This window comes from Castor canadensis, chromosome 13 (genome assembly GCF_047511655.1).
Source record: "Castor canadensis chromosome 13, mCasCan1.hap1v2, whole genome shotgun sequence".
NCBI lineage: Eukaryota > Metazoa > Chordata > Mammalia > Rodentia > Castoridae > Castor > Castor canadensis.
The window spans coordinates 40,422,622-40,444,710 of NC_133398.1; the positions used below are offsets into that span (position 1 = coordinate 40,422,622).

The window sequence follows — 22,089 nt, forward strand, 5'->3', positions numbered from 1 at the left end:
TTGCCTAAAACTCACATTTCACTTTATTCATTCACTCCACACTGCCAGAGGTGATCAAGATTGCTAAAGGGCTTTTGTTTGTAATTCTTAGTAAGCAGAGCCAATGAATTTCTTGCAAAGCAGTTACTACTAACTTCTAAAGAAGTTTATCCCTCTAAGAAGTTCCTACATATGCCAATAGAATCTGCCAGGACTGATAGGAGGGCAGAGTGCCAATGAATACGAGGGAAGCAGCAGGTTCATTTTTGTTGTTGAATTTCTGTGCATGTTGGGACAGAAATTGTGGAAACCAACATAGCAGATTATACCATGTCAAATGGCTCTGAAGGATTGTTTAAAACACCCACCCACACACACACACAAATACAAGCTTTTTTCAGGGACAATATTAAGACATAATGGAATTGAAATCTGATACAAAAAAGTAGAGAAGTATGTGCAGGAAGTTATAGCCCAGAAAGAAAGGAAACTTCAGTAGGAACCAGTGGAAACCTGGCTATTTTACATAGCTAATTTTGAGATGAGTCATATTTAGCACAAAAGCAATTATAGCATAAATAATGCTTCCTTCCCATAGCTCCAAACTTTAAAAAGACTCTTGTCAGTCTTCAGTAACACTGTAATCATTCTTCCAGGGCGCAGGAATGTGTAAGGTGGTTCCAGACACTGAGAAGAATGTTAATCTCAAAGGGCTTCACACTCTGAGATTGACACTTTTGAAGACTGCCATGAGAGCAGCAATGATAATGCTGGAAATGGGGACTGTGATGAACAAGGACATAAAATGTTGGGAAAGTCACCAATCAACAGACTTCTTGGACTAGAGCTAGCTAATGGATGCAATAGAGTCCACTTTACAGTGTGTTATATTGACGGGAAGGCCAATATTTGATGCAATTACCACAGTGAGGGCAGATGCCAGTTCAATACTGAAGTCACTAGAGGTTGTAATCGGTGTCAGATGTTTTCCCATGGTCTAGACAACTCCTTCCCTAAACCCACAGACCAATACAGACTGCAATACCACCATAGAGTATAAACCACAGGTACTACCACTTTTGAAGAAATACTTCCCATGTCATAAAACAGACACAAAGCAACCAGGGACCAGAACATTGCTGACATCTTTGTCCCTTGGACAAATGACCCAAAGTAGGCTGTAAGGATCTGCAGGGACTGGAAGAGGAAAGAGATTTTAGACTTATCCTGGTCCATGCATTCTTCTAGAGAACTGCTACTTCCTTTTCTGTCACCCAGATCTGTCTCTGCCATGACACCCATGTCCATCTGAGAAGCCAAGTGAAGTCAGCATTGCAGTCACTTGAATTTGCTTCTTGGTACCAGTGCTAGGCCATGTCAGCCTCTCCATTTTTTCATCTTCATTGGCACAGAATGAATCCAGGGGCAGGCCATAGTGTAGGAAGTATAGCTATTATTGTACCTCAGGGGTTTGTTACCAGAGTCTGCCATGTAGTTTTCTACCTTGTCCAGATGTAATTTATGAAGCAGCATTTTATACAAGCCACAGTCTTCATACATGGTTGATACGGATAGTGGCTGCTGAAGTTTATCTACTTATTGATGACTTAATTGAGCTGATCAAGGTTTCTGTTATTCACCTGCTTTGTTCCACTGTGTGCTGTCTCTGATGGTCTTCTTCTTCAGGTCCATCATGGGAAGCCTCTCTTGTTCTGGAGCATCCTCCAGGTTTCCAGATTTGAAAAAGATTGTTTTCTCCTCTACTACAGCCCAAAGGGCACAAAAACAAGATGCCTATCTCAGATACAGGATCCCTGTCGTTATTATCACTGAGACACAACTTTGTTTCTTCTTGGTCTTCTTTTAAGCTTTCTTTTTTCCATTTAGGGGATTTCAGAAAGACTAGACTATTTCTTGTTCATTTTTTCTCTTCATCTTGGGACAAAGAAGCAGATGAAAAGGGCACAGAAAACTGCATATCTCACCAAGATGTACAGAGGAAATTTGTGAAAGCCCAGAAATGATACTCCAGCATACGTTATGGAAAAGAGGTTTATACCAAAAATGTGGGTATAGAAAACTGGCAAGGTTCATGGACCATGGAAACTGGATCTGCCTTATGGAGGATGAATGTATGAACAGGAAGAATAAAATTCCAGAATAATACAAGAAAGTAATGGAGAGGCCAATGAAAACAACAAATTTCTATCAGTTTATACCACTTGGGATCCTCTGACCACTTTTGCCATAAGGCAGAAACCACTGGCTTCACCGATAATACAAAGGGTCCCAGAAACAAGGAAGTCACTATTTGCAACACAGAGGTAGTCCTGACTGAACTATGGGAGACTGCAAAGAGGTCATCTTGGGCGGGGTTGTACATCTCCATATTAATCAAGCCATTCTGGATGGTTGTGCTCACTTCGGTCCTCAGTAAGACAGAGTCCTTTGTTTCAAAGACAGTTAGAATGGAGGCTTGCTTCAGAGTCACTACACCTGAGCCCACAGTTGCACCAAACAAAATTGCTACATCATTGGCTCCCACGGAGAATGCCAAAACAGATGTAATGAAGAAGCCCAGGATGAGCATCTATGCATAATCCACCAATGGGCAAGAAGCAGCAATAGTGGCTAGAGTCCAGTTAGTAATTAGTGATGTGATGGTAGAGGCCATTCTCTAGAGTAGTGCTTTTTTTTTTTTTTTTTTTTTAGTTAATAGGAGAATTGGCACCAGTGGCTCACACCTATAGTCCTATCTACTTAGGAGGCTGAGATCAGGAGGATTGTGGTTTCAAGCTAGTCAGAGCAAATAGTTTATGAAACCTCCCCCATCTCTAAAAGTAATCAGGACAAAACTGACTGGAGGTGTGGTTCAAGTGGTAAAGCACCTGCTTTGTAAGCATGAAGCCTTGAGTTAAAACCCCAAGTCCCAGTCCCCACCACAAAAAGAGAATTACTGAGTAGCTTTTAATATGTGTCAACAGAATATGAGGTCTCAAAATGCTATAATTAAAAATATATAATATAAAATCAAATACTGTAAACTACAGTTCCCAAACAGAGCTGTGAATGACTGTCTGTTTAGGGTTTCTTTGCATCTGGAGGCTAAAAGCATGGAGAATTCCATGGCCTAGAAGGAAAAGGACACACCTTCATGCATATGGGTGTGGAGAGAAAATGATAGCAGCAGTCCCCTTGAGGAGCAGGCCACCATCCTGTTCTGTCCACTGAGCCAAGGCCTTATCATGCCCCCTACCATAGGTCACATGAAGTGATGGGGCATGTGGCAACTGGAGTCCCCTTTGCCTCTGTCCTCTGATGCACTGTTTTGGGAAAGAAGTCTCATGCTAATCAGATAGTTTTTCTTTGAATGTGTATTTTAAAAATAATTTTAATCTTAAGAAACATGTCAAAGTTTTCTTGGAAAATCTGTCAGTTTGCTTTCTGAATAAATTGTAGAGTCAGCTGAACTGTTGATGAAACTTTCAAGAAAAGATAAAATTTCAACTCAAATTCTGCATAATTAAAAATCTAATCGTCATCAGCACTTGGTATAGTCAGTATTTTATTTCAGCTGTTCTCATAGGTATATGATGGTATCTTGTGATTTCAGTTTGCATTTTCTTCATAACTAATGCTGCTGAGCATGTTTTCATATGTGCATTGGTCATTTCCGTCCATTGGTCTCTGATTTATGGTAGTTCTATTTAAAGGCTTTTCAACTTTACAATTGTGTGAAAGTGATACATCTTCCCTAGAAGTCGTACCTTTTTTGAATTTTTATCTTTTTTCTGGGCTAGTCATAAATAGTATGATACTTTCTTGAGATGGTGGGCAGCAATAGTGAGCCATAACTCCTGGAGAGCCACTCCATCACCAGGATAAGTAACTAGTACTCTACAGTACTGTGTTGCTATGCTCTCTTCTGTAGGTTGGGTATGTTGAATGCATTTTAACATAATGATATTATCAATTCACAATAGGTTTATCAGGAAGTAACCCTACTGTAAGCTCAAGAGCATCTGTACTTTCTTTTGTGAAATATCTGCTAATATCTGCTAATATTTATCTATTTTTTATTGGTTTGTTGTTATTTAGTAAAAAGTGATTTTTATATTTGGATATAGTTTGTTAGCAGATATCTGCTTCACTTTAAAGATGTAACACTGGAAATTATAGACAAAAAAGGAGTGAGATTTCATCTAAGAAATCTAACTCTAATCTGTGACTACATATTGAAATGAAAGGTCCTAGAACACATTGAAAGATTGCCAGATGATCTGGAGTTAGTAGGTATAAGTAAGAACTTTCTCAATGGAACCCCAGCAGCACAGCAACTAAGAGATAGCATAGATAAATAGACTTCATAAAACTAAAAAGCTTCTGCTCATCAAAAGAAATGGTCTCTAAACTGAAGAGAATACCCACAGAGTGGGAGAAAATATTTGCCAGCTACACATCAGACAAAGGACTGATAATCAGAATATATAGGGAACTTAAAAAACTAAATTCTCCCAAAACTAATGAACCAATAAAGAAATGGGCAAGTGAACTAAACAGAACTTTCTCAAAAGAAGAAATTCAAATGGCCAAAAAACACATGAAAGAATGCTCTCTGTCTCTAGCCATAAAGGAAATGCAAATTAAAACCACACTAAGATTCCAGCTCACCCCTGTTAGAATAGCCATCATTAGCAACACCACCAACATCAGGTGTTGGTGAGGATGCGGGGGAAAAAGGAACCCTCTTACACTGTTGGTGGGAATGTAAACTAGTACAACCACTCTGGAAAAAAATTTGGAGGCTACTTAAAAATCTAAACATTGATCTACCATTTGATCCAGCAATACCACTCTTGGGGATATACCCAAAAGACTGTGACACAGGTTACTCCAGAGGCACCTGCACACCCATGTTTATTGCAACACTACTCACAATAGCCAAGCTATGGAAACAGCCAAGATGCCCCACTACTGACGAATGGATCAAGAAAATGTGGTATCTATACACAATAGAATTTTATGCAGCCATGAAGAAGAACGAAATGTTATCATTTGCTGGTAAATGGATGGAATTGGAGAACATCATTCTGAGTGAGGTTAGCCTGGCCCAAAAGACCAAAAATTGTATGTTCTCCCTCATATGTGGACATTAGATTAAGGGCAAACACAACAAGGTGATTGGACTTTGATCACAAGATAAAAGCGAGAGCACACAAGGGAGATATGAGGATAGGTAAGACACCTAAAAAATTAGCTAGTATTTGTTGCCCTCAATGCAGAGAAACTAAAGCAGATACCTTAAAAGCAACTGAGGCCAATTAGGAGAAGGGGACCAGGAACTAGAGAAAAGGTTAGATTAAAAAGAATTAACCTAGAAGGTAACACACATGCACAGGAAATCAATGTGAGTCAATGCCCTGTATAGCTATCCTTATCTCAACTAGCAAAAACCCTTGTCCCTTCCTGTTATTGCTTATACTCTCTCTTCAACAAAATTAGAGATAAGGGCAAAATAGTTTCTGCTGGGTATAGAGGGGGTGTGGGGGGAGGTAGGGGGTGGAGTGGGTGGTAAGGGAGGGAGTGGGGGCGGGGAGGGAGAAATGACCCAAGCATTGTATGCACATATGAATAATAAAAAAATAAAAATTATAAAAAAAAGAAAGATTGCCAGATGAATGAAAAATTATATGTTTTAATCTGAAACGTTTAATATTTGTATATTAGTCTCCTATTGCTGTTGCGACAAACTACAACAACTTAGTCACTTAAATTGTATAAATTTATTATCTTCCAAATTTTATAGAACTACAGTCTCACTGGGCTGCCATTGAGGCATCAGTAGGGCTGTGTTCCTTCTGGAAGCTCTGGGAAAGACCCATATCCTTGGCTTTTCCATCTTCTAAGGGGCCTGTTTTATTCTTTGGCTGTCACTCATCACTCCATTCCTCCATCTTCAAGGTCATTGATGCCAGAGTAAATACTTCTCATGTTGTCATTTCTCTTGTTACTCCTCTTCTATCTCCCTCTTCCACTTTTAAGGACGTTTGTGTTGTAATGGACCCACCTGTACAATCCAGTGTGATCTTCCTATGCTAAGATTGGCCAATTAAGAAACTTCATTCTATCTTTAACCTTATTTCCCCTTTGCTGTATAATATATTCATAATTTCTAGAAATTAAGATGTGGACATCTTTGGAGAACATTATTCTGTCTACTATAGTATACATTATTAATTCTTAAGATTTTTGCATATATCTGGCTGTTTTGCTTAGCCCATAAACTTTGGTCCCAATTGCATCAGAAAAGAAGACTTCTACCGTGTTTGAAAGAAACTGACAATGTACCAGAGATAAATCTGGAAGCTATGTATGTTTTTCTTGAGGTAGGCTACTTATCCCATTTTATAGGTGAGGACTTTGGGATGTAGAGAGATTATTGTTCAATATCACTCACCTGGGAAGTGTCTGGGCTCAAACTTGAACTCAGTTCCTCTGACTTCATTAGCCACATTTTTGACCATACCCTACCATACAAGGGAATTAGAGTACTAAAATATGAGAGGTAGACAGGGTAGTTGATTATAAAAAATACAAGCCTAGAATAAATAATATCATATTAAGAATGTTTGTCAGAGAGTGGTATTAAAGTAGACCATGCAGAACACTATGTGTCATGGCAGAGTCAGGGATGGAGAGCATTGGTAAACTTACTTGAGTGTGGTACAAAGGACATTCCATGACTGGCATCATGCATTACACTCCCTGATAAATTGAGTAGAGAATTCAGAGGGGTGGCCAGAGGCATGTTCAAGAAAGTATGAGCGATAACTACTGCACAAACTCTCTCAACAACAAAGGACAAATGACATTGGTTTGGAGAAGGTTCAGCTGATAGAGGCTGAACTTGAGTATTTATTATCAGCTCTCATTGAACATGTGGGTTGATTGCTGTGGCAATGGTAGTTTAGTGCAGTTTGGGATATGTATTAATTAATACAGTGACACAAATGACAAAATATAATAGCAACAAGTCCATGATTACTAATTTCTGATCACTCAATAGGACAGCCATATTATAGGTTTTAGAAACAGATATAAATGCAATATGCATGGAATGTACAAAAGTTCTTACAGTGAACAAAGTAGTATCTGCCTTAATGTTGGCCAGTACCTCTTTCCTTGCTGCAGTTTGTCTTTGATCTCTCAATTCCAAATTTACCTCCAACACAACTGAGAAATCACCTCCAGGAGCTCGTGGCTCCTGTGTTGAAGAGGTAAGCCGCTGTTTCAGACTGCAGGCTGCAGAGTGTGCACAGATTCTTAGACCCAGAGGTTGAGAGGAGTGACCTTGCCCTCCTCACTTCTGAGTAGTGTATCAGTGATGAACATCTTCTGGGCAGGAGAGAGATCCCAGCTCAGTGTCAGAAGCTTGAAAAAGGGAAGTTACTGTACTCTGAGGAGCAGTGATTCACAGTAGAAGTGACTCATGTACTGTTAAGAGTTACGAAGAGATTGACCACAAAAGGAGAAAATTACCTGTGCGGAATCAATATTTTTAAAATTAAAGTTAAATAGGAGAAATAAGACATAAAGCCATTTTTTACAGGCTCACTAAAAATTCACTTTGAGAATTTAATTTCCTCTTTATTGTCTCTCTCCTTTCATTTTATCCACTCTCTTTCCCACTTTCCCCTTAAATTAAAATGTAATATGTGGCTCATGAACTTTTACTAAATTCATATTTTAAAAATGCATTTTCTTGATTGTCTTTTATTATGAGAAAATTCGGGCCGCAAAGAACACTCTCAAACCACAGAGAAGAGATTATGTGTTAAGTTAGTAATGCTGAGCAGTTTGCCTGTTCTTTACATTGAAGTCTGCAGTCTAGAATTAGTGAACCAGAGCAAATAGACCCGCTTCTACTTAGGCACAGGGTGAAAGAGTTAGTGTAACAGCAGTATAAGCTGTTGAACACAGTTTCTGATTGCCAGGGAGACTGAATGTTTTGAAGTTTCATTCTGTCACTACAGCCTTTATGCTCTGATATTTCCTAGAGCTTCACAGCCAGTTTCTGCCTGTGCTCATGAGTCCAGAGGCAAAGGGAAGGGCTGTGTGCTAAATTTGCTTGTCTCTTTCTCAGATTTTTTTCATGTGCTACACAAAAACTCCTCTTCCTCTATCAGTCAAAACCAAAAGACTCGTTTGCAAATTGATCCATGAAAATCTCTTCCTGTTGGCCTCCCACTATTTTACCAGACATTTACAGCTAGATGTGTTTGGATCTTCATTGTGGCTATTTGTTATTAACAAAGCCTTCATCATTCTCACGTGATATGGATTTCTGATGATTTTTGTTTACTGTCAGAAAAAAGATTGGCTTCAATTTAGTGTCTTCTTATAAAAGATTAAAGGTATTTCAATGACTTTTCACTTAATCAATTTTTATGCTGGCCAAGTTTCATAAATGTCAAGGGTGCTAGTTATAGTGATTTTTGGATGACCCTCTGTGGTTCTCTGAATTTAGGCAGAGCCCATCTGGCTGTTTGAGGATTCTAGCATATGGGTCATTGCATACCCAGTAATCACTCGATAGATTCAAATTGTAAACTAGCATTCATATCATTCAAAAGCCCTGGATTTTCATTGGTTCTGTGTAGTTGGCAGTAAGTTTCAGAGCAGATGTTTTTTTCTTTGGCCTTCATGCACATGAGGTAGGAGGAGTAGGATAAATCTGGTTTTCCATGTGAATCTTCATGGTCTTTAGTCTAGAGACAAAGACCAAGTCCTTACAGAAAACAGTGTAGAATCCCTGCAGTATTTTAAAGCTCCTTTAAATAAGTGGAGAAATGAATATGTAAATTATTACAACAGGTTATGAGAAAAAGGGATGATGTTATTTCAGCAGAGAAAAATGGATATTTTTGTCTTTGCTTCACTTTATGAGTTACCAGAAGGCTCATTTGCATGTACTCTTAGGAAGGCATCACACACATGCTTATTCTCTGTGTATGGTGTCTCTTGATGCCAAAACCACATGGAATGCTTCTAAGATATGTAGACATTTGCTGACTTGTAATCAACAATAAAAGTGTTACTGTACTTCAGAAGTTGCTATGACATAGAGCTTTACTGAGAGTCCAGTCACCTGTGTTATAATTGTTCCATCTCATATACAGTTTGACATGTGTCTGCAGGAATATTGTTTTATTCAGTTATTCTAATAGCTCTGTGAGGAAGATAGAGCACTTTCTGTTCTTTGATAAAATGAGAAATTAAGAATCTGTTATGAACTGAGAAGGCTCTGAGATTTTGCTATACTTGTGAGCTACAAGCTAGCCTGTTACTGCTTTCTGGAGGAAAAATAAAACTTCTAGATTATAGACAAAGGCAGCATCACCAACAGCATGAGAATTCTGCTGCTTTTATTCCCCAATGCAAGTCCTATGGATGACGCAGAGGGGCCTGTGGATGCTGTGCTTGCACTTATTTTATAGTAAAAGTAAACACATCTGCTCTTTGTCTGGGTGGAGGCATAACCTTATCCTTGTATGTGACGTAGAAAGAGCAAGATAAATCTGGCTTTCCATGTGCATCTTCACAGTCTTTTTTACAGAACAAAAGACCAAGTCCTTATGCAAAACAGTGTAGAGCTCCCACAGTAGAATGCTTCTTTAAACAAGTGAAAAAAATGAGTGTGTAGGTAACTACAACAGGTCACAATAAAAAAGGATGATGTGATCTTAGTAGAGAAAGACTGATGCTTTGGAGACTGCGGAAAACACAATCCTGAGACATGGCCCTGAAGCAGAGCAATCATTTGAAAGTGGGGCATTGAATCCCTACTATTACTATTATTGCAATTTACCTCTCTCTTCAGATTGTTTAGTATTTGTTTTATGTATTTAGGTTTAGTGAATGTTTAGTGAATGTTCATCATCTTGATGAACTGACCCCTTTATCATTATGATTTTGCATACAGTTTATTTTGTTTGATACAATTGTAGTTACCACTGCTCTGATATTACCATTTGCATGTGATATCTTTTTCTGGTCTATGTGTGTCCTCCAAGGTGAGGTGAGTCTTTTGCAGACACCACATAGTTGTGACTTTCTCTTTAATACATTTGGTTATGGTACATCTTATTGTATGACTTAATGCATTAACATTCAAGGTGATTATTAATAAGTAAGGAATTACCACTACCATTTTGTTAATTGGTTTTGGGTAGGTTTTTTGTTTGTTTTTGGTGGGACTGGGGTTTGAATTCAGGGTTTCACACTTGCAAAGAAAGCACTTGCAAATATTTTGTGGGTCTTGTGTTGCTTTCTTTCTCTTTTGCTGTCTTTCATCATAGTTTGGTTGTTTTCTGCAGTGTTATTCTTTGAACCCTGTTCTATTTTGTGCTTCTACCAGAGACTTTTGCTTTGTGGTCATCAAGAAGTTTGTGTAGAGGGTGAGGATAGGTAAGACACCTAAAAAAATTAGCTAGCATTTGTTGCCCTTAATGCAGAGAAACTAAAGCAGATACCTTACCTTAAAAGCAACTGAGGCAATAGGAAAAGGAGACCAGGAACTAGAGAAAAGGTGAGATCAAAAAGAATTAACCTAGAAGGTAACACACACACACAGGAAATTAATGTGAGTCAACTCCCTGTATAGCTATCCTTATCTCAACCAGCAAAAACCCTTGTTCCTTCCTATTATGGCTTATATTCTCTCTACAACAAAATTAGAAATAAGGGCAAAATAGTTTCTGCTTGGTATTGAGGGGGTGGGGGGGAGAGGGAGGGGGTGGAGTGGATGGTAAGGGAAGGGGTGGGGGCAGGGGGGAGAAATGACCCAAGCCTTGTATGCACATATGAATAATAAAATAAAAAAAAAGAAGTTTGCATAGAATATCATACTTAAAAGAGCCTATTTTAAGATAATAACAATTTAACTTCAATTGCATAAAACACTATACTTTTATTCCTTCCATATATAATTTTTTTTCCAGTGCTAGAAGATTGAACCCAGGGCCTTGCACATAGTAGGCAAGCACTCTACAATTGAGCTATATCCCTAACTCATGTTTTATATTTTTGATGTGAGAATTTATAATGTGTGTCCCTTAACAACTTATTTTCGCCATAGTTATTATGAATAGTTTTGCCATTTAACCCTCATACTTGGGTTTAGAGCCACGACCCTGGCCCTTTTTTGCTTTAGTTATTCTTCAGGTAGGGTATCGTGTTTTTGCCTGGGGTCAGCCTCAGACTGAAATCTTCCAACCTACAGCCTCACATGTACCTGGGATCATAGGTGCATACCTTCATGCCTGGCATATAGATTGAGATGGTGTTTTGCTAACTTTTTGCCCATGCTGGGCTAGAACTGTTATTGTCCTGATTGCTGCAACCTCACCAAAATAGCTAGGATTACAAGCATGATCCACTATACTCAGCAGAGGGATAAAATACTTTAGACGCATCATTACAATCTCAACTTACTCTGAATATGATTTTTAAAAAATTTATATCATTGACTTTTGTGCTTTCATATGTTACATGTTGTTAATTAATGGTCTTTTGTTTCACATTAAAGAACTCCCTTTAGAAATTCTTATTAAGTGGCAAGGTTAGACCTTCACTATTTAGTTTAGCTGGTGATTCCAAAATGGTCAGCTGGAGACCACCTCAGGATTAGTGGTGAATAATTCCCTTAGCTTTTGTTTGTCTATGAAAGTTTTAATTTCTTCTTTATTTCTGAAACACAGTTTTGCTGTGTATTCTTATTTGGCAGTATTTTTCCTTTAGTACTTCAATATATTTTTCTTTCTACTCATTTGTAGGGCTTTTGCCGAGAAATTTGCTGATAGTTGTACTGACATTCCTTTGGATGAGATATGTTTCTTATCTCTTTTTTGCTCTCAGAATTTTTTGTCTTTGATTTTTGACATTTGATTATTAATGTGTCTTTGTAAACTCCTCTTTGGGTTCAATTTGATTGGAGGCCTTCCTATATCTGGATTTTTGTATATATCCTCAGGTTAGAGAATTTATTAGACACCATTTCTTTAAATATGTTTCTGGCCTTCTTTTCTTTATTTTTTCTTCTGAAACTGATTATGCTCAAGTCTGGTCTCTTGAAGGTGTCTCATAATTCTTGTAGGCTTTCTTTACTCTTTTTGCATTCTTTTGTCTTTTTGATCCTCTGTCTGGATAATTTCAAATCCTCTGTCTTCTAGCTCACTCATTGCTTCTTCTACTTGATCAAAGTCTTCTACTCAAGCTTTCTATTGAAATTTTCAGCTCACTCACAATAGTCTTTATCTTTAGATTTCTATTTGGTTTTCTTTTTTGTTATTTTTAATTTTTATTTTTAAATTAAATGAAATTCTTTTGAGACAGGATCTTGCTATGAAGCCCATGCTGACCTCAAATTCATTATGTAGCCTGGGCTGGCCTTGCATTTGTGATCTTCCTGCTGAGGCCTCTCGAGTGCTGGGTTTACAGGTATGTATTACCATGCCCGGTTGGTTGTTTCTTACTGCTTCTATTTTTTTGTCAAACTCCCAGCTTTGTTTGCATATTGTTTTCCAAATTTCATTTCATTTTATATCTGCATGTTCTTATAGTTCACTGAATTTCCTTAAGAGGATTATTCTGAATTCATTATCAATCATTTTACAGTTCTCTATTTAAAAAAATGTATGAGTGTATAATAGTTGCACAGGGGGTATATTACATACATGCTTACAATATATCTTAGTTAGATTTACCACCTCTGTTGTTCTTCCTCTTCCCCTTCCCCCCTTGTTAGAACAATTTCGACAGGTTTCACTCTTCTGTCTTCATATATGAATATGAAATACATCCACCATATTCATATCTTCATTCATCCTTTCCTTATGCCCACTCACCTCCCATTGGTACCCAGACCCAGACAAGAACTGTTCTACCCTCCTGTCTTTCATTTTTTTAAAAGTGTATATCGATAGTCCAAGGGGTTTCACCTTGGTACTTCATGTTTTAATCAAATTAACCCTCCTGTAACTTACTCTTTTTGTATCACCATGCTACCATGCCTCCCCTAATATTCAACAGCTTATCATACTGTACATTATATTATATTCATATATAGATAGTTGTTTGCACAGTTGGAGAAATAGCAGCCTCTTTTGGCCTTTATAGGTATTTTCTGGCAAAGTTAGGCCATCACTATTTAGTCTAACTGGTGTTTCAGGGGTAGTTTTCAGCTACCCTAGGTAGGCAGGGCTTGTTATGTGTTCTCTGGTTGGCTAGGTCCCTGCCTTTGTTCTGATGTTGGGGAGGGATTCTAGTGGGGCTCTTCTGTCTGGTGAGACTACTGGATGGGCTATACAATTAGGTGTAACTGCTAGAGCTGGTTAGTAGGATGGCTTGTGTCAGGCTGATCATAGGATAGATTCTCTGGCCTGGAAGTTCTGCAATTTGTGATATGTTGTTTGTCAGATCTTCAGCTAGGGCACCAAGGTTAGGTAGAGTTGTTGCTTTGGACTGGTGGAACCAGAAGCTATGCTCCTTGGAAGTGCATGATTTGAGGACTGTCTTCTTGTCAGAGTGGAGCCATGGGGTGGGCTTTTATCTGAGTTGAACAGCTGTTTGACCTCACTGGTCAACAGGGTCTAGCCCCTGTATCTCCTGGAACTGACATATTTTACCCTCCTGCTCTTCATTTTTAAGAAAGTGTATATTAATAGTTCAAGGGGTTTTGTCTTAGTACTTCAGACCTGTATATATTGTGCTTTAATCAGGTTATGCCCCCATCATTACTTAGTCATTCTGTACCACCATGGTCCCCTATTATTCAACAGTTTACTGCACAGTGTGTTATATTATATTCATATATAGATAGGTTGATTCAATATTTTTCATTCTCTAACATTTTCTTTACCACTCTCATCTCCTGTAGTCCCCTCAGACAGATTCACAAATACAATTTTGTTCTCTCTCTCACTATATATATGTATGTATGTATGTATATATATATATATATATATATATATATATATATGATCATGTATGTATCTACATATACATTTAACTTATAGGTCTTGCTTCCATATGTGAGGGAAAACATGTGACATTTGACTTTTTGAGCCTGGCTTACTTTGCTTAACCTGAAGTTCTCCAGTTTCATCCATTTACCTGCAGACATTATAATCACAGCTTTATTTCTTAGCTTAAACTGGTCTGGCCCCCATGCTTTTCCATAATATGAGGAAGAAAAAGACTTTGTGCTTGGGTTGATTTGTTGGCTGTGTGGAGCTGCTGCTTGTTTTCCTGGGTTAGGCAGATCTAGCCTTTATGCTTGTCTGAAATGGATGGGTGTGGCTGGGCATCTTCCTTCCTGTACAGGTCATTGGGTGGACTCTGAGACTGGGTGTGGAGATTAGTATGGTCTCAAGCTAGATTGAGACTTCCATTGTGCTTTCCCCAAATGGCAGGAACACAGAAGTTCCACTGGGTCTACTCACTGGTCACTCTGACTGCTGCCTCCTTTTTTTGTCCTACCTGACCCCAGACAGTACTGCCATGCTTCCATTCCCAGGGGTCCCCATGAAGTGAGACTAGAACAGGCTTTCTGGAAGCCTCTCAGAAAATTAGAGAAACTAGACAACTGCCCCCATTCTCTTTTACTTCTGGGGGACCAGGGAAATCCTCTCCATCTGACATTGTGCTAACTTGGGGGAAGGACAAGAATGATGCAGTTGAAGTGAGACCATTCTTCTTACCTTTCTATTTCAGTTTTCAATCAGTTTTGAAGACCATGAGGATGTCTTAGTCTTATTGTCAAATATTGTAGTTTTCCAAAAAATATTCTGGCCTGTGGATAACTGCTAGTTGAACTTTTTGTGGGGGAATTAGCAATGATATTTCCTATTCTGCTTTCTTGCTGACATAACCCAATTCCATCATTTTTGCTTTATATATTTGAAGCTCTGTTTTAGGTGAATACATAAATTATCATGTATTCCTTGGAGATTATCACTCGCCATTGTATAGTGTCCTTCTTTATTCTCAATATTATTCTTTCTTATGAAATTTATTTTAGCTGATATTTGTATAGTTACTCCAGTTTTCATTTATATAAGTTTTTTTTGTGTGGCAGATCTTTCTCTATCTTTTTCATTTTTGACTTTAAACATAAAATTAGATTTGTTGTAGATAGCATATGTTTTGGTCTTGACATTTTTATCCAACATGAAAATTGTTATTTAAAAATTTTTCTCTTTGAATCATTCATATTTAATATGATTATTGATATGGTTAAGTTAAAATCTACCATCTACTAGCTATTTTCATTTCTTCCATCTGTTCTTTGCTTCTCCTCTCCCTTTTTAGCTAGGGCATTTTGTATGATTCTATTTTGCCTCACTTTATTTCTTTACAATTTTTTTAGTGGTTAACCTGGGCTTATGATATACATATTTAACTAATAATTGTCTATCTTTAAAATGATATTACCCTGCTTTGTATGATATGAAGACCTTGAAGTTGTATATTCTTAATATCTGTTTCACATCATTTGTGTTATTGTCTTTTTTACTTTTTTCATGTTCTATAAACACATAATGATATTGCTACTATTTTTGCTTTGGAGCAATGAAAACAAGAAAAGATTAGGTTAATTTTGCCTTCATTTTTTTCTATTTCTTGTATTTTTGTAGAGCTACTTTTCAGTGTGATATAACATTTCTGCCTGATGAACTCTAACAGTAGGTCTGCTAGCAATAAATTTCTGAAAATTCTATTTTTCTTTAGTTTTGAAAGATACTTTTGCTGGATATAGAATTCTGGTCTGACAGTTTTTGTTTTTGGCTTTTTTTTTTTTTTTTTGCTACCTTACTGGTATTGTTTTCTGGCCTGGATATTCCTGATAAGAAGTGTGCTATAATTCTTACCTTTATTTCTTTTATATCCGTAGTCTTTCAAGAATGTTCCTTTGTTTTTGTTCTTAGTAATTTGAGTATGGAATTTTAGTTCTTTATTTACTATGTTTGGTGTTCCCTAAGGTGTTTGAATATTTTGTTTCATGCCTGTCATTAATTTTGGGAAATTTTGGCCATTGTTTCTTCATATATATTTTTTTGTTCCTTTCTTTCTTGACCTCTAAAATACCTCTAAATATTTTTCTCCCAGCTTTTGGGTGTTGTATTCTTTTTAATTTTTTCATTCTTTTTTTATTCTTATTTCAGCTTGAGTATCTTTATTGGCCTTTCTTCAGCTGTATTTAGACAACTGATGGGCCATTGGAGGCATTCTTTATCTACATTGCTTTACTTATTCCTGTCATCTCTTTGATGAAATTAAGCCTCTGATCTTGGATGTCTTCTCTCATTCAATTAAACATGCAATATATTAATCAAAATTCCTTGTCAGATAGTTGCAGTGTCTGGGGAAGAAGCTGGTGTTTGCATAAGTTTTAAGAAGTGCTCTGAGCTGTTTATCACTATGTAAGTTTATAAGGAACCATGACAGACCAGCAAACTCTTGGCCAGCTTTCCCAGGGTAAAAGTGAAATAATTAAGCTGAAGAAACACTCTGATGACCTCTTTGTTAGAAAATGATTCTCACTAAAGTACTCAAACACGGTAACCCTAATTCCACAACTCGAAATTTAGAATCTCTCCATCATAAAAGCTTTATCTCTCCTCTAGCTTTTATGTAAATGTACTACTGAGCATTAATGTAAGTATAATTTTTAAGGAGTGTAGTATAGCTTCGTTTTTACCTAATTTGTTGAAAATGTATTTTCCCTGTCATAATCTTCCTTCACTAATTTCTACAGACAAGAGTTATTTAGAAAATGCTCTGAAAATTCTAATGTATTCCCAGATAATTAAACTTAAGATAAAAAATATAGTGGTTTTAAATTTCTAAAGCAGTCATTCCTCAAAAATTATGTGGGGTTGTTTTGAGGGATAAACACACAAGTGTATACACACACACACACATGCACACACGCACACATGCACGCACATGTGCACATGCACACTATGATATTCTTTTCTCCTGAGATAAGGTCTCTCTATATTGCCCAAGCTGGCTTTCATATCCTGGGCTCAAGTGATCCCCTGCCTTAGCCTCCCATGTAGCTGGGACTGCTGAATCTAAAATGGTTCTTTTCAAACACTTGGAATATTTTGTTCATTTTGATATTGGGGAGTATGTTCTTCTCTGGGTCTGTTTTTGACATGTTAATACTTAGAGTTTATTTTACAAAATATTCACTCATCTATCCACTTATTCAACAAACATGTTCTGAATGCCTACTGCTAAATACTTTATGAATAATACAAAGATGCTGCTTGTAGGGATGTATCATTTACTAGAGGAGATAAGAAGTAATAATCAGTAGCAATAATACACAATAAAGTGTGACATTCTTATTGCTCCTTAGAAGCAGGGACTCCAGGAAACACCTGTTTGCCCTTTCAATTGCTAGCTGATTTCCTGCATGCATCTCTCCTGTGTTCAGTTGCACAACTTAGACTCATTGAGCATGAGACTGCTGGAGTTCCTTTCATGTGCTCTGGGGTTGAAAATCTCTCCCTGATGTACATGCACAATTCCAATAATATTTATGAGAGTTACAAGTGCCAGCAGGAGTCTCTGCCCCTGAAGCTGTTGAAAGGCATTTGAACAGCTTTTCAGTGAAGATTAATGATTCCAGAAGAAAAAAAAAAAACAAAAACCCTTGGTCTGTCAGCTGGAAGTTAACTGGAAGGGATGTAACAGAAGAAAGCCAGTGAGGATCCTTCATAAGCAAGGTGTGTTTGAGGAGTTTATGTTGGCACTAAAGCTTTGATAAATTACACAGTTAATGCTACTGACAGGAAGATATTAGAGTGTGTGAATAACAAGAGAAAATAATTAAGGCTACTTTTCCAAAACTCCAAGACATGCCAACAATCTGTTTGTCCAAGAGAATAGTAAGAAAATGCATTTTTCTGAATTAATTCCATTTGCCAAGATAGACTTAGAAAGAAAAATATGAAGGAGATGCAGGACTCAGGCTTTTAAACTTCCTGTGAGCATAGGATCCTACAATTAAACAGTTTCACGGTCCCTGCTTTCCGGTCTTTCCCAGGTTTCTGGGATTGGAGTCTAGATGGAATGAAGGAAGTAGAGCCTCAACCCAGGACTTTTGGTTACTTTCCCACTATATGTTGTGTTTGGGTCTTTTCTCAAAACACTATTGAGACAAATTTCACCATTTGATTTCCTTTGGAATCTTGCACCTTCTCATTGTGGCTGTGAAGGGTAAGACTTCTTGCATACAAGGTTCTGACAAGGACCTATGTATACGGTGATTCAACAAAACAAAATGGTGCTGCATGCAAGAGTCCCTCATTTTATCATTCATTTTAGTGATCTAAGACCTCAGACATTCTCTTGCCTTCACACTAGCAAGCTGCAGGGAAAAGACATCTAAAAGAGAGAACCTTATCACCTACCCTGAGAAAATCACCTGAAACAGTATCTATAGCCATAGGTCCTCATTGTTCCAGAACAAGCTGTCCTGCTGTAATGTTCTGGAGAATGAAAGGGCTGTGCTAATATGAATCCAAGCAGATGGTTGGTTACCTGGCCTCTCAGAGATTGTTTGGGGTTTTTTTTGTGTGTTTCTTCCAGTTCTGGGAATTGAACCCTGGGCGTCATGCATACTAGGCAAGCACTTTACCACTGAGGTACACCCCAGTTCCAATTTCTTTGTCTTTTCACACTTCTCTTTTTTTCTTCTTCTTTAAAAAATCAATAGAATTGACTAGTAAATATGACAGAGTATAATTCTTTACATTGTCACTTGCATTTCATGAAGGTTATTGAAATTAATACACTTAAGAATAGAAGAACTTTAGGTAGGCTTACAATATCATATGATATTAAACACTAACTGCACATGAGGAGAAAATTATGTTTTTCATGTTTGGGATTTGGGCAAAGCAAGATCTGAATGATTATAATTTCCTGAATATTTCAACTGAAAATTACTATGAAATATGAAGGAAGAAATTATTTTATACTTAGTCATATTAGCAAAAACAATTTCTACTCTCCTAATAATATTATATTACATACTAAGGGTTTTTTACTTGAATTATCTCATTTAATTTTCATAATAACTCTATATATTAAGTATTACTTAGAGAATATTCATTTTATAGGCTTATAAAAAATTTAATCCTTTGCCAAAGATTTTGTCACACAGGTTTTAATTGTCAAGTTGGAATTCAAATTCAGATCTTTACAATGTTAACTGCATTAGATTTCCTCCTCAGTCTAGCCAATCCAGTGTCAAAGGTCATATCATCTTAGAGTCTAATCGAATATCCTTTGATACCTAGATTTTTCTATTGTTACTTGAATAGTCCAAGGAGGAATAATTTACATACATATATTTCTGGGATTGGAGGGAATTGCAGAGACTGCCTGGCATGTATTGCTTTGGGTTTGATGTTTCTTCCCTTTTTATTCATTTTGCTCAGGAGGTCATTTATACTCTGAAGTGCATACACACACAGACACTCACACACACACTCATTCACTCTCACACAGCATATTATTATTTTTTGGTGGGATTGGAGTCTGAACTCAGGACTTGGCATTTACAAAACAGGCTCACTACTGCATGTGCGGCATATTAAAAAAAACAATTAAAATCCTTCTAGTAAAGTTGGAGGCAACTAATAGATGAAGGGTTGTAATGGGGTAAATTAACTGCAAAATGAGAGAACAGGCTGCTCAGTTTTGCATTTTGGCAATGCTTTAGATTTCTCTTTCTCAATTTAGTTTTGCTCTAAGTTCTGTTTGAATGTTTTTGGCCACATTTGCTACTCTATACTTGAGAATCGTGCTGATTTTAGCTTCATACCTTTCTTTGACTTACAGCAAAATTTTGTAGTTAAATTTCTATAGTGTGTTGAAATTTCAGGTATTAGTATGTCTGCATTAGTTTCAAATTAAATGTTTTCCTGGCTCTTAGAAGGCTTATAAAAATGACAGTGCCTTGTATAAAAAATTGCTGAGCAAGTCCTACACCTGTTTAAAGGCTGCCTCTGCAAAGCAGAAGGAGCTCCACTGGGTTGTATTTGAATTTGCCATCTACACTCAGCACAGGTTGGATCTAGCCCAGGGTCTCCTTGGCTGTTGCAAATGTTGATTAAAGTTCTGTTCAGCTTCCTGTCAATGGTTGGCCAACTTTTGGAAGTGGTATGCTTGCTTTTCATCTGTGGGATGAGATCTATAACATACAGTAGAAATACATTTTAATATCTAGAAAATATTTTTGAAGAAGGAAATCTTCCCAGATGGGCTGTGCAACTGCTTGCTATAACTCGAATTTCTTTTCCATCCTCAGGTAGCTGTCTCATCTTTCCTAGCCAGAGCTCTAGAAATCCTATATTTTATTCAAGGGATTTGCACATCCACAGATCCACTGATCTTGGTATCTATGGACATGTGGTGGAACCAATTCCCCATGTGCTGAGAGACTACTATATGTAGATAACTGGATTGTTTTGAATTTATAGAAAAATTACATATTTGCATGTATATCATTTGAAGAAAACTGGGCATAAATACAACAAAATATTTAAAGCTGTTATTTCTGGTTAGTAATAGTATGTGTGATTTTCACTGTTTTATTCTCTACTTCCTTTTCCTTCTGCAATTGTTTGCAATGAGTATGCAGTTTTTTATCATTAGCTAAATGTGTTCTATTTAAAAATAGATTCTTAACTGTAGTTAAGTTTCTACTTTGGAGAAAATATATCTTCCAGGAGAAATGAACTTTGAATAATAATTATATGTATAATTCAGAAAGCAAAGATGGGATTTAAAAATTGCTTTGGACTACTAGTTGGTCACTTAACAATAGAATATGCAACAGAAGAAATGTTTCTTGAAAATCATGAGATCCATGCATCTTTCTTATCTCTTTTATTAGCATAAATATGATTACAAATAATTGATTTATTAAAATATTAATTAGCCTTATAGTCTTTTTTTATTCTTGAATAAATCAAAACCTTCAAAGTGAAGAGCAGTGGTCTAACCATGTCACATACCATACAGACACCGATTCCTCAGGGGCTGAATGTCCAATTATATCAGATTCTGGTAGATTTCATGAAAAACAAGCTTGTTTCTAGTAATATTCATTTAAAAAAATGTGGTATTTTTAGATATGTTTTTATGGTCTATGTGAATGACTTTTTTTTTTAGACAGGGTCTCACTATGTACTCCAGGCTGGCTTTGAATTTGTGATCCTCTGTCCTCAGCCCCCTCAAGTGCTCAGATTACTGGTGTGTGCCACCATACCTGGCTATGAATGTCATAGGATTGAATGCATTTCAGATGAAGAATATGGTAATAACTGGCATTTAATACTTATAATACTATTTCCTAATTTTGCAAAAGAAAGCAAAATGAGCTTTAGAAATGTTAACATGTTGAAGGTCACACAGCTCCTATGTGCTAGAGCCAAGATTCAAGTTCGGCTTGTTCTGTGAGCTGTAGCGCTTAACTTGTGAATCGTTTCATTCTTTTGTGGGAACTTGAGCCAAGGGCACAGGATTGGCTCTTCCCTCTACTCAAAGAGGTCTGCTACTGCATGGATGAGCTCAAACCCAAGTTCACACAGCTAGGCAAAAGGGCCCGGGAAGGAGAGGAATTATGATAACCTTGATTCTGCTACCCATGGCTGAGAAATTTTCTAAGGACAAGACAGATCAGATTTTCTGGTTTGGTTGAGGCACTAGAGACAACTCTATGGTAGGGGAAAAGTAGGCTCCCTTTATTTCTGCTTAAAGTCTAGTCTCCCAGCTAGGGCCTTCCCACTGATGACTGCAGAGCTGGCCAATCCATTAGGTTTCAGCTGGGAAGGAAATTATCCAGTGTGTTGGAATTAACAGCATGTTCCTTGGGTCAGTGGTTCAGAAGTAATTGGACCCAGCATTAGTGTACGAGGAACATAGAGTTCTCCTGGCAACAATTGAAAACATATTGAGACTTTGCCTCTTCTCTGTTCCCATGTTCGCCTGAGAGTGTGACAGACACACTGCAATCCTATGGCTTGT

At 37.3% G+C, this 22,089-nt stretch overlaps 1 pseudogene; it reads right to left on the minus strand.

Moving 5' to 3' along the window:
• Positions 1-694: 694 nt before the first annotated feature.
• LOC109680855 (sodium-dependent phosphate transporter 1 pseudogene) lies at positions 695-2,653 on the minus strand (annotated as a pseudogene).
• Positions 2,654-22,089: the final 19,436 nt, after the last annotated feature.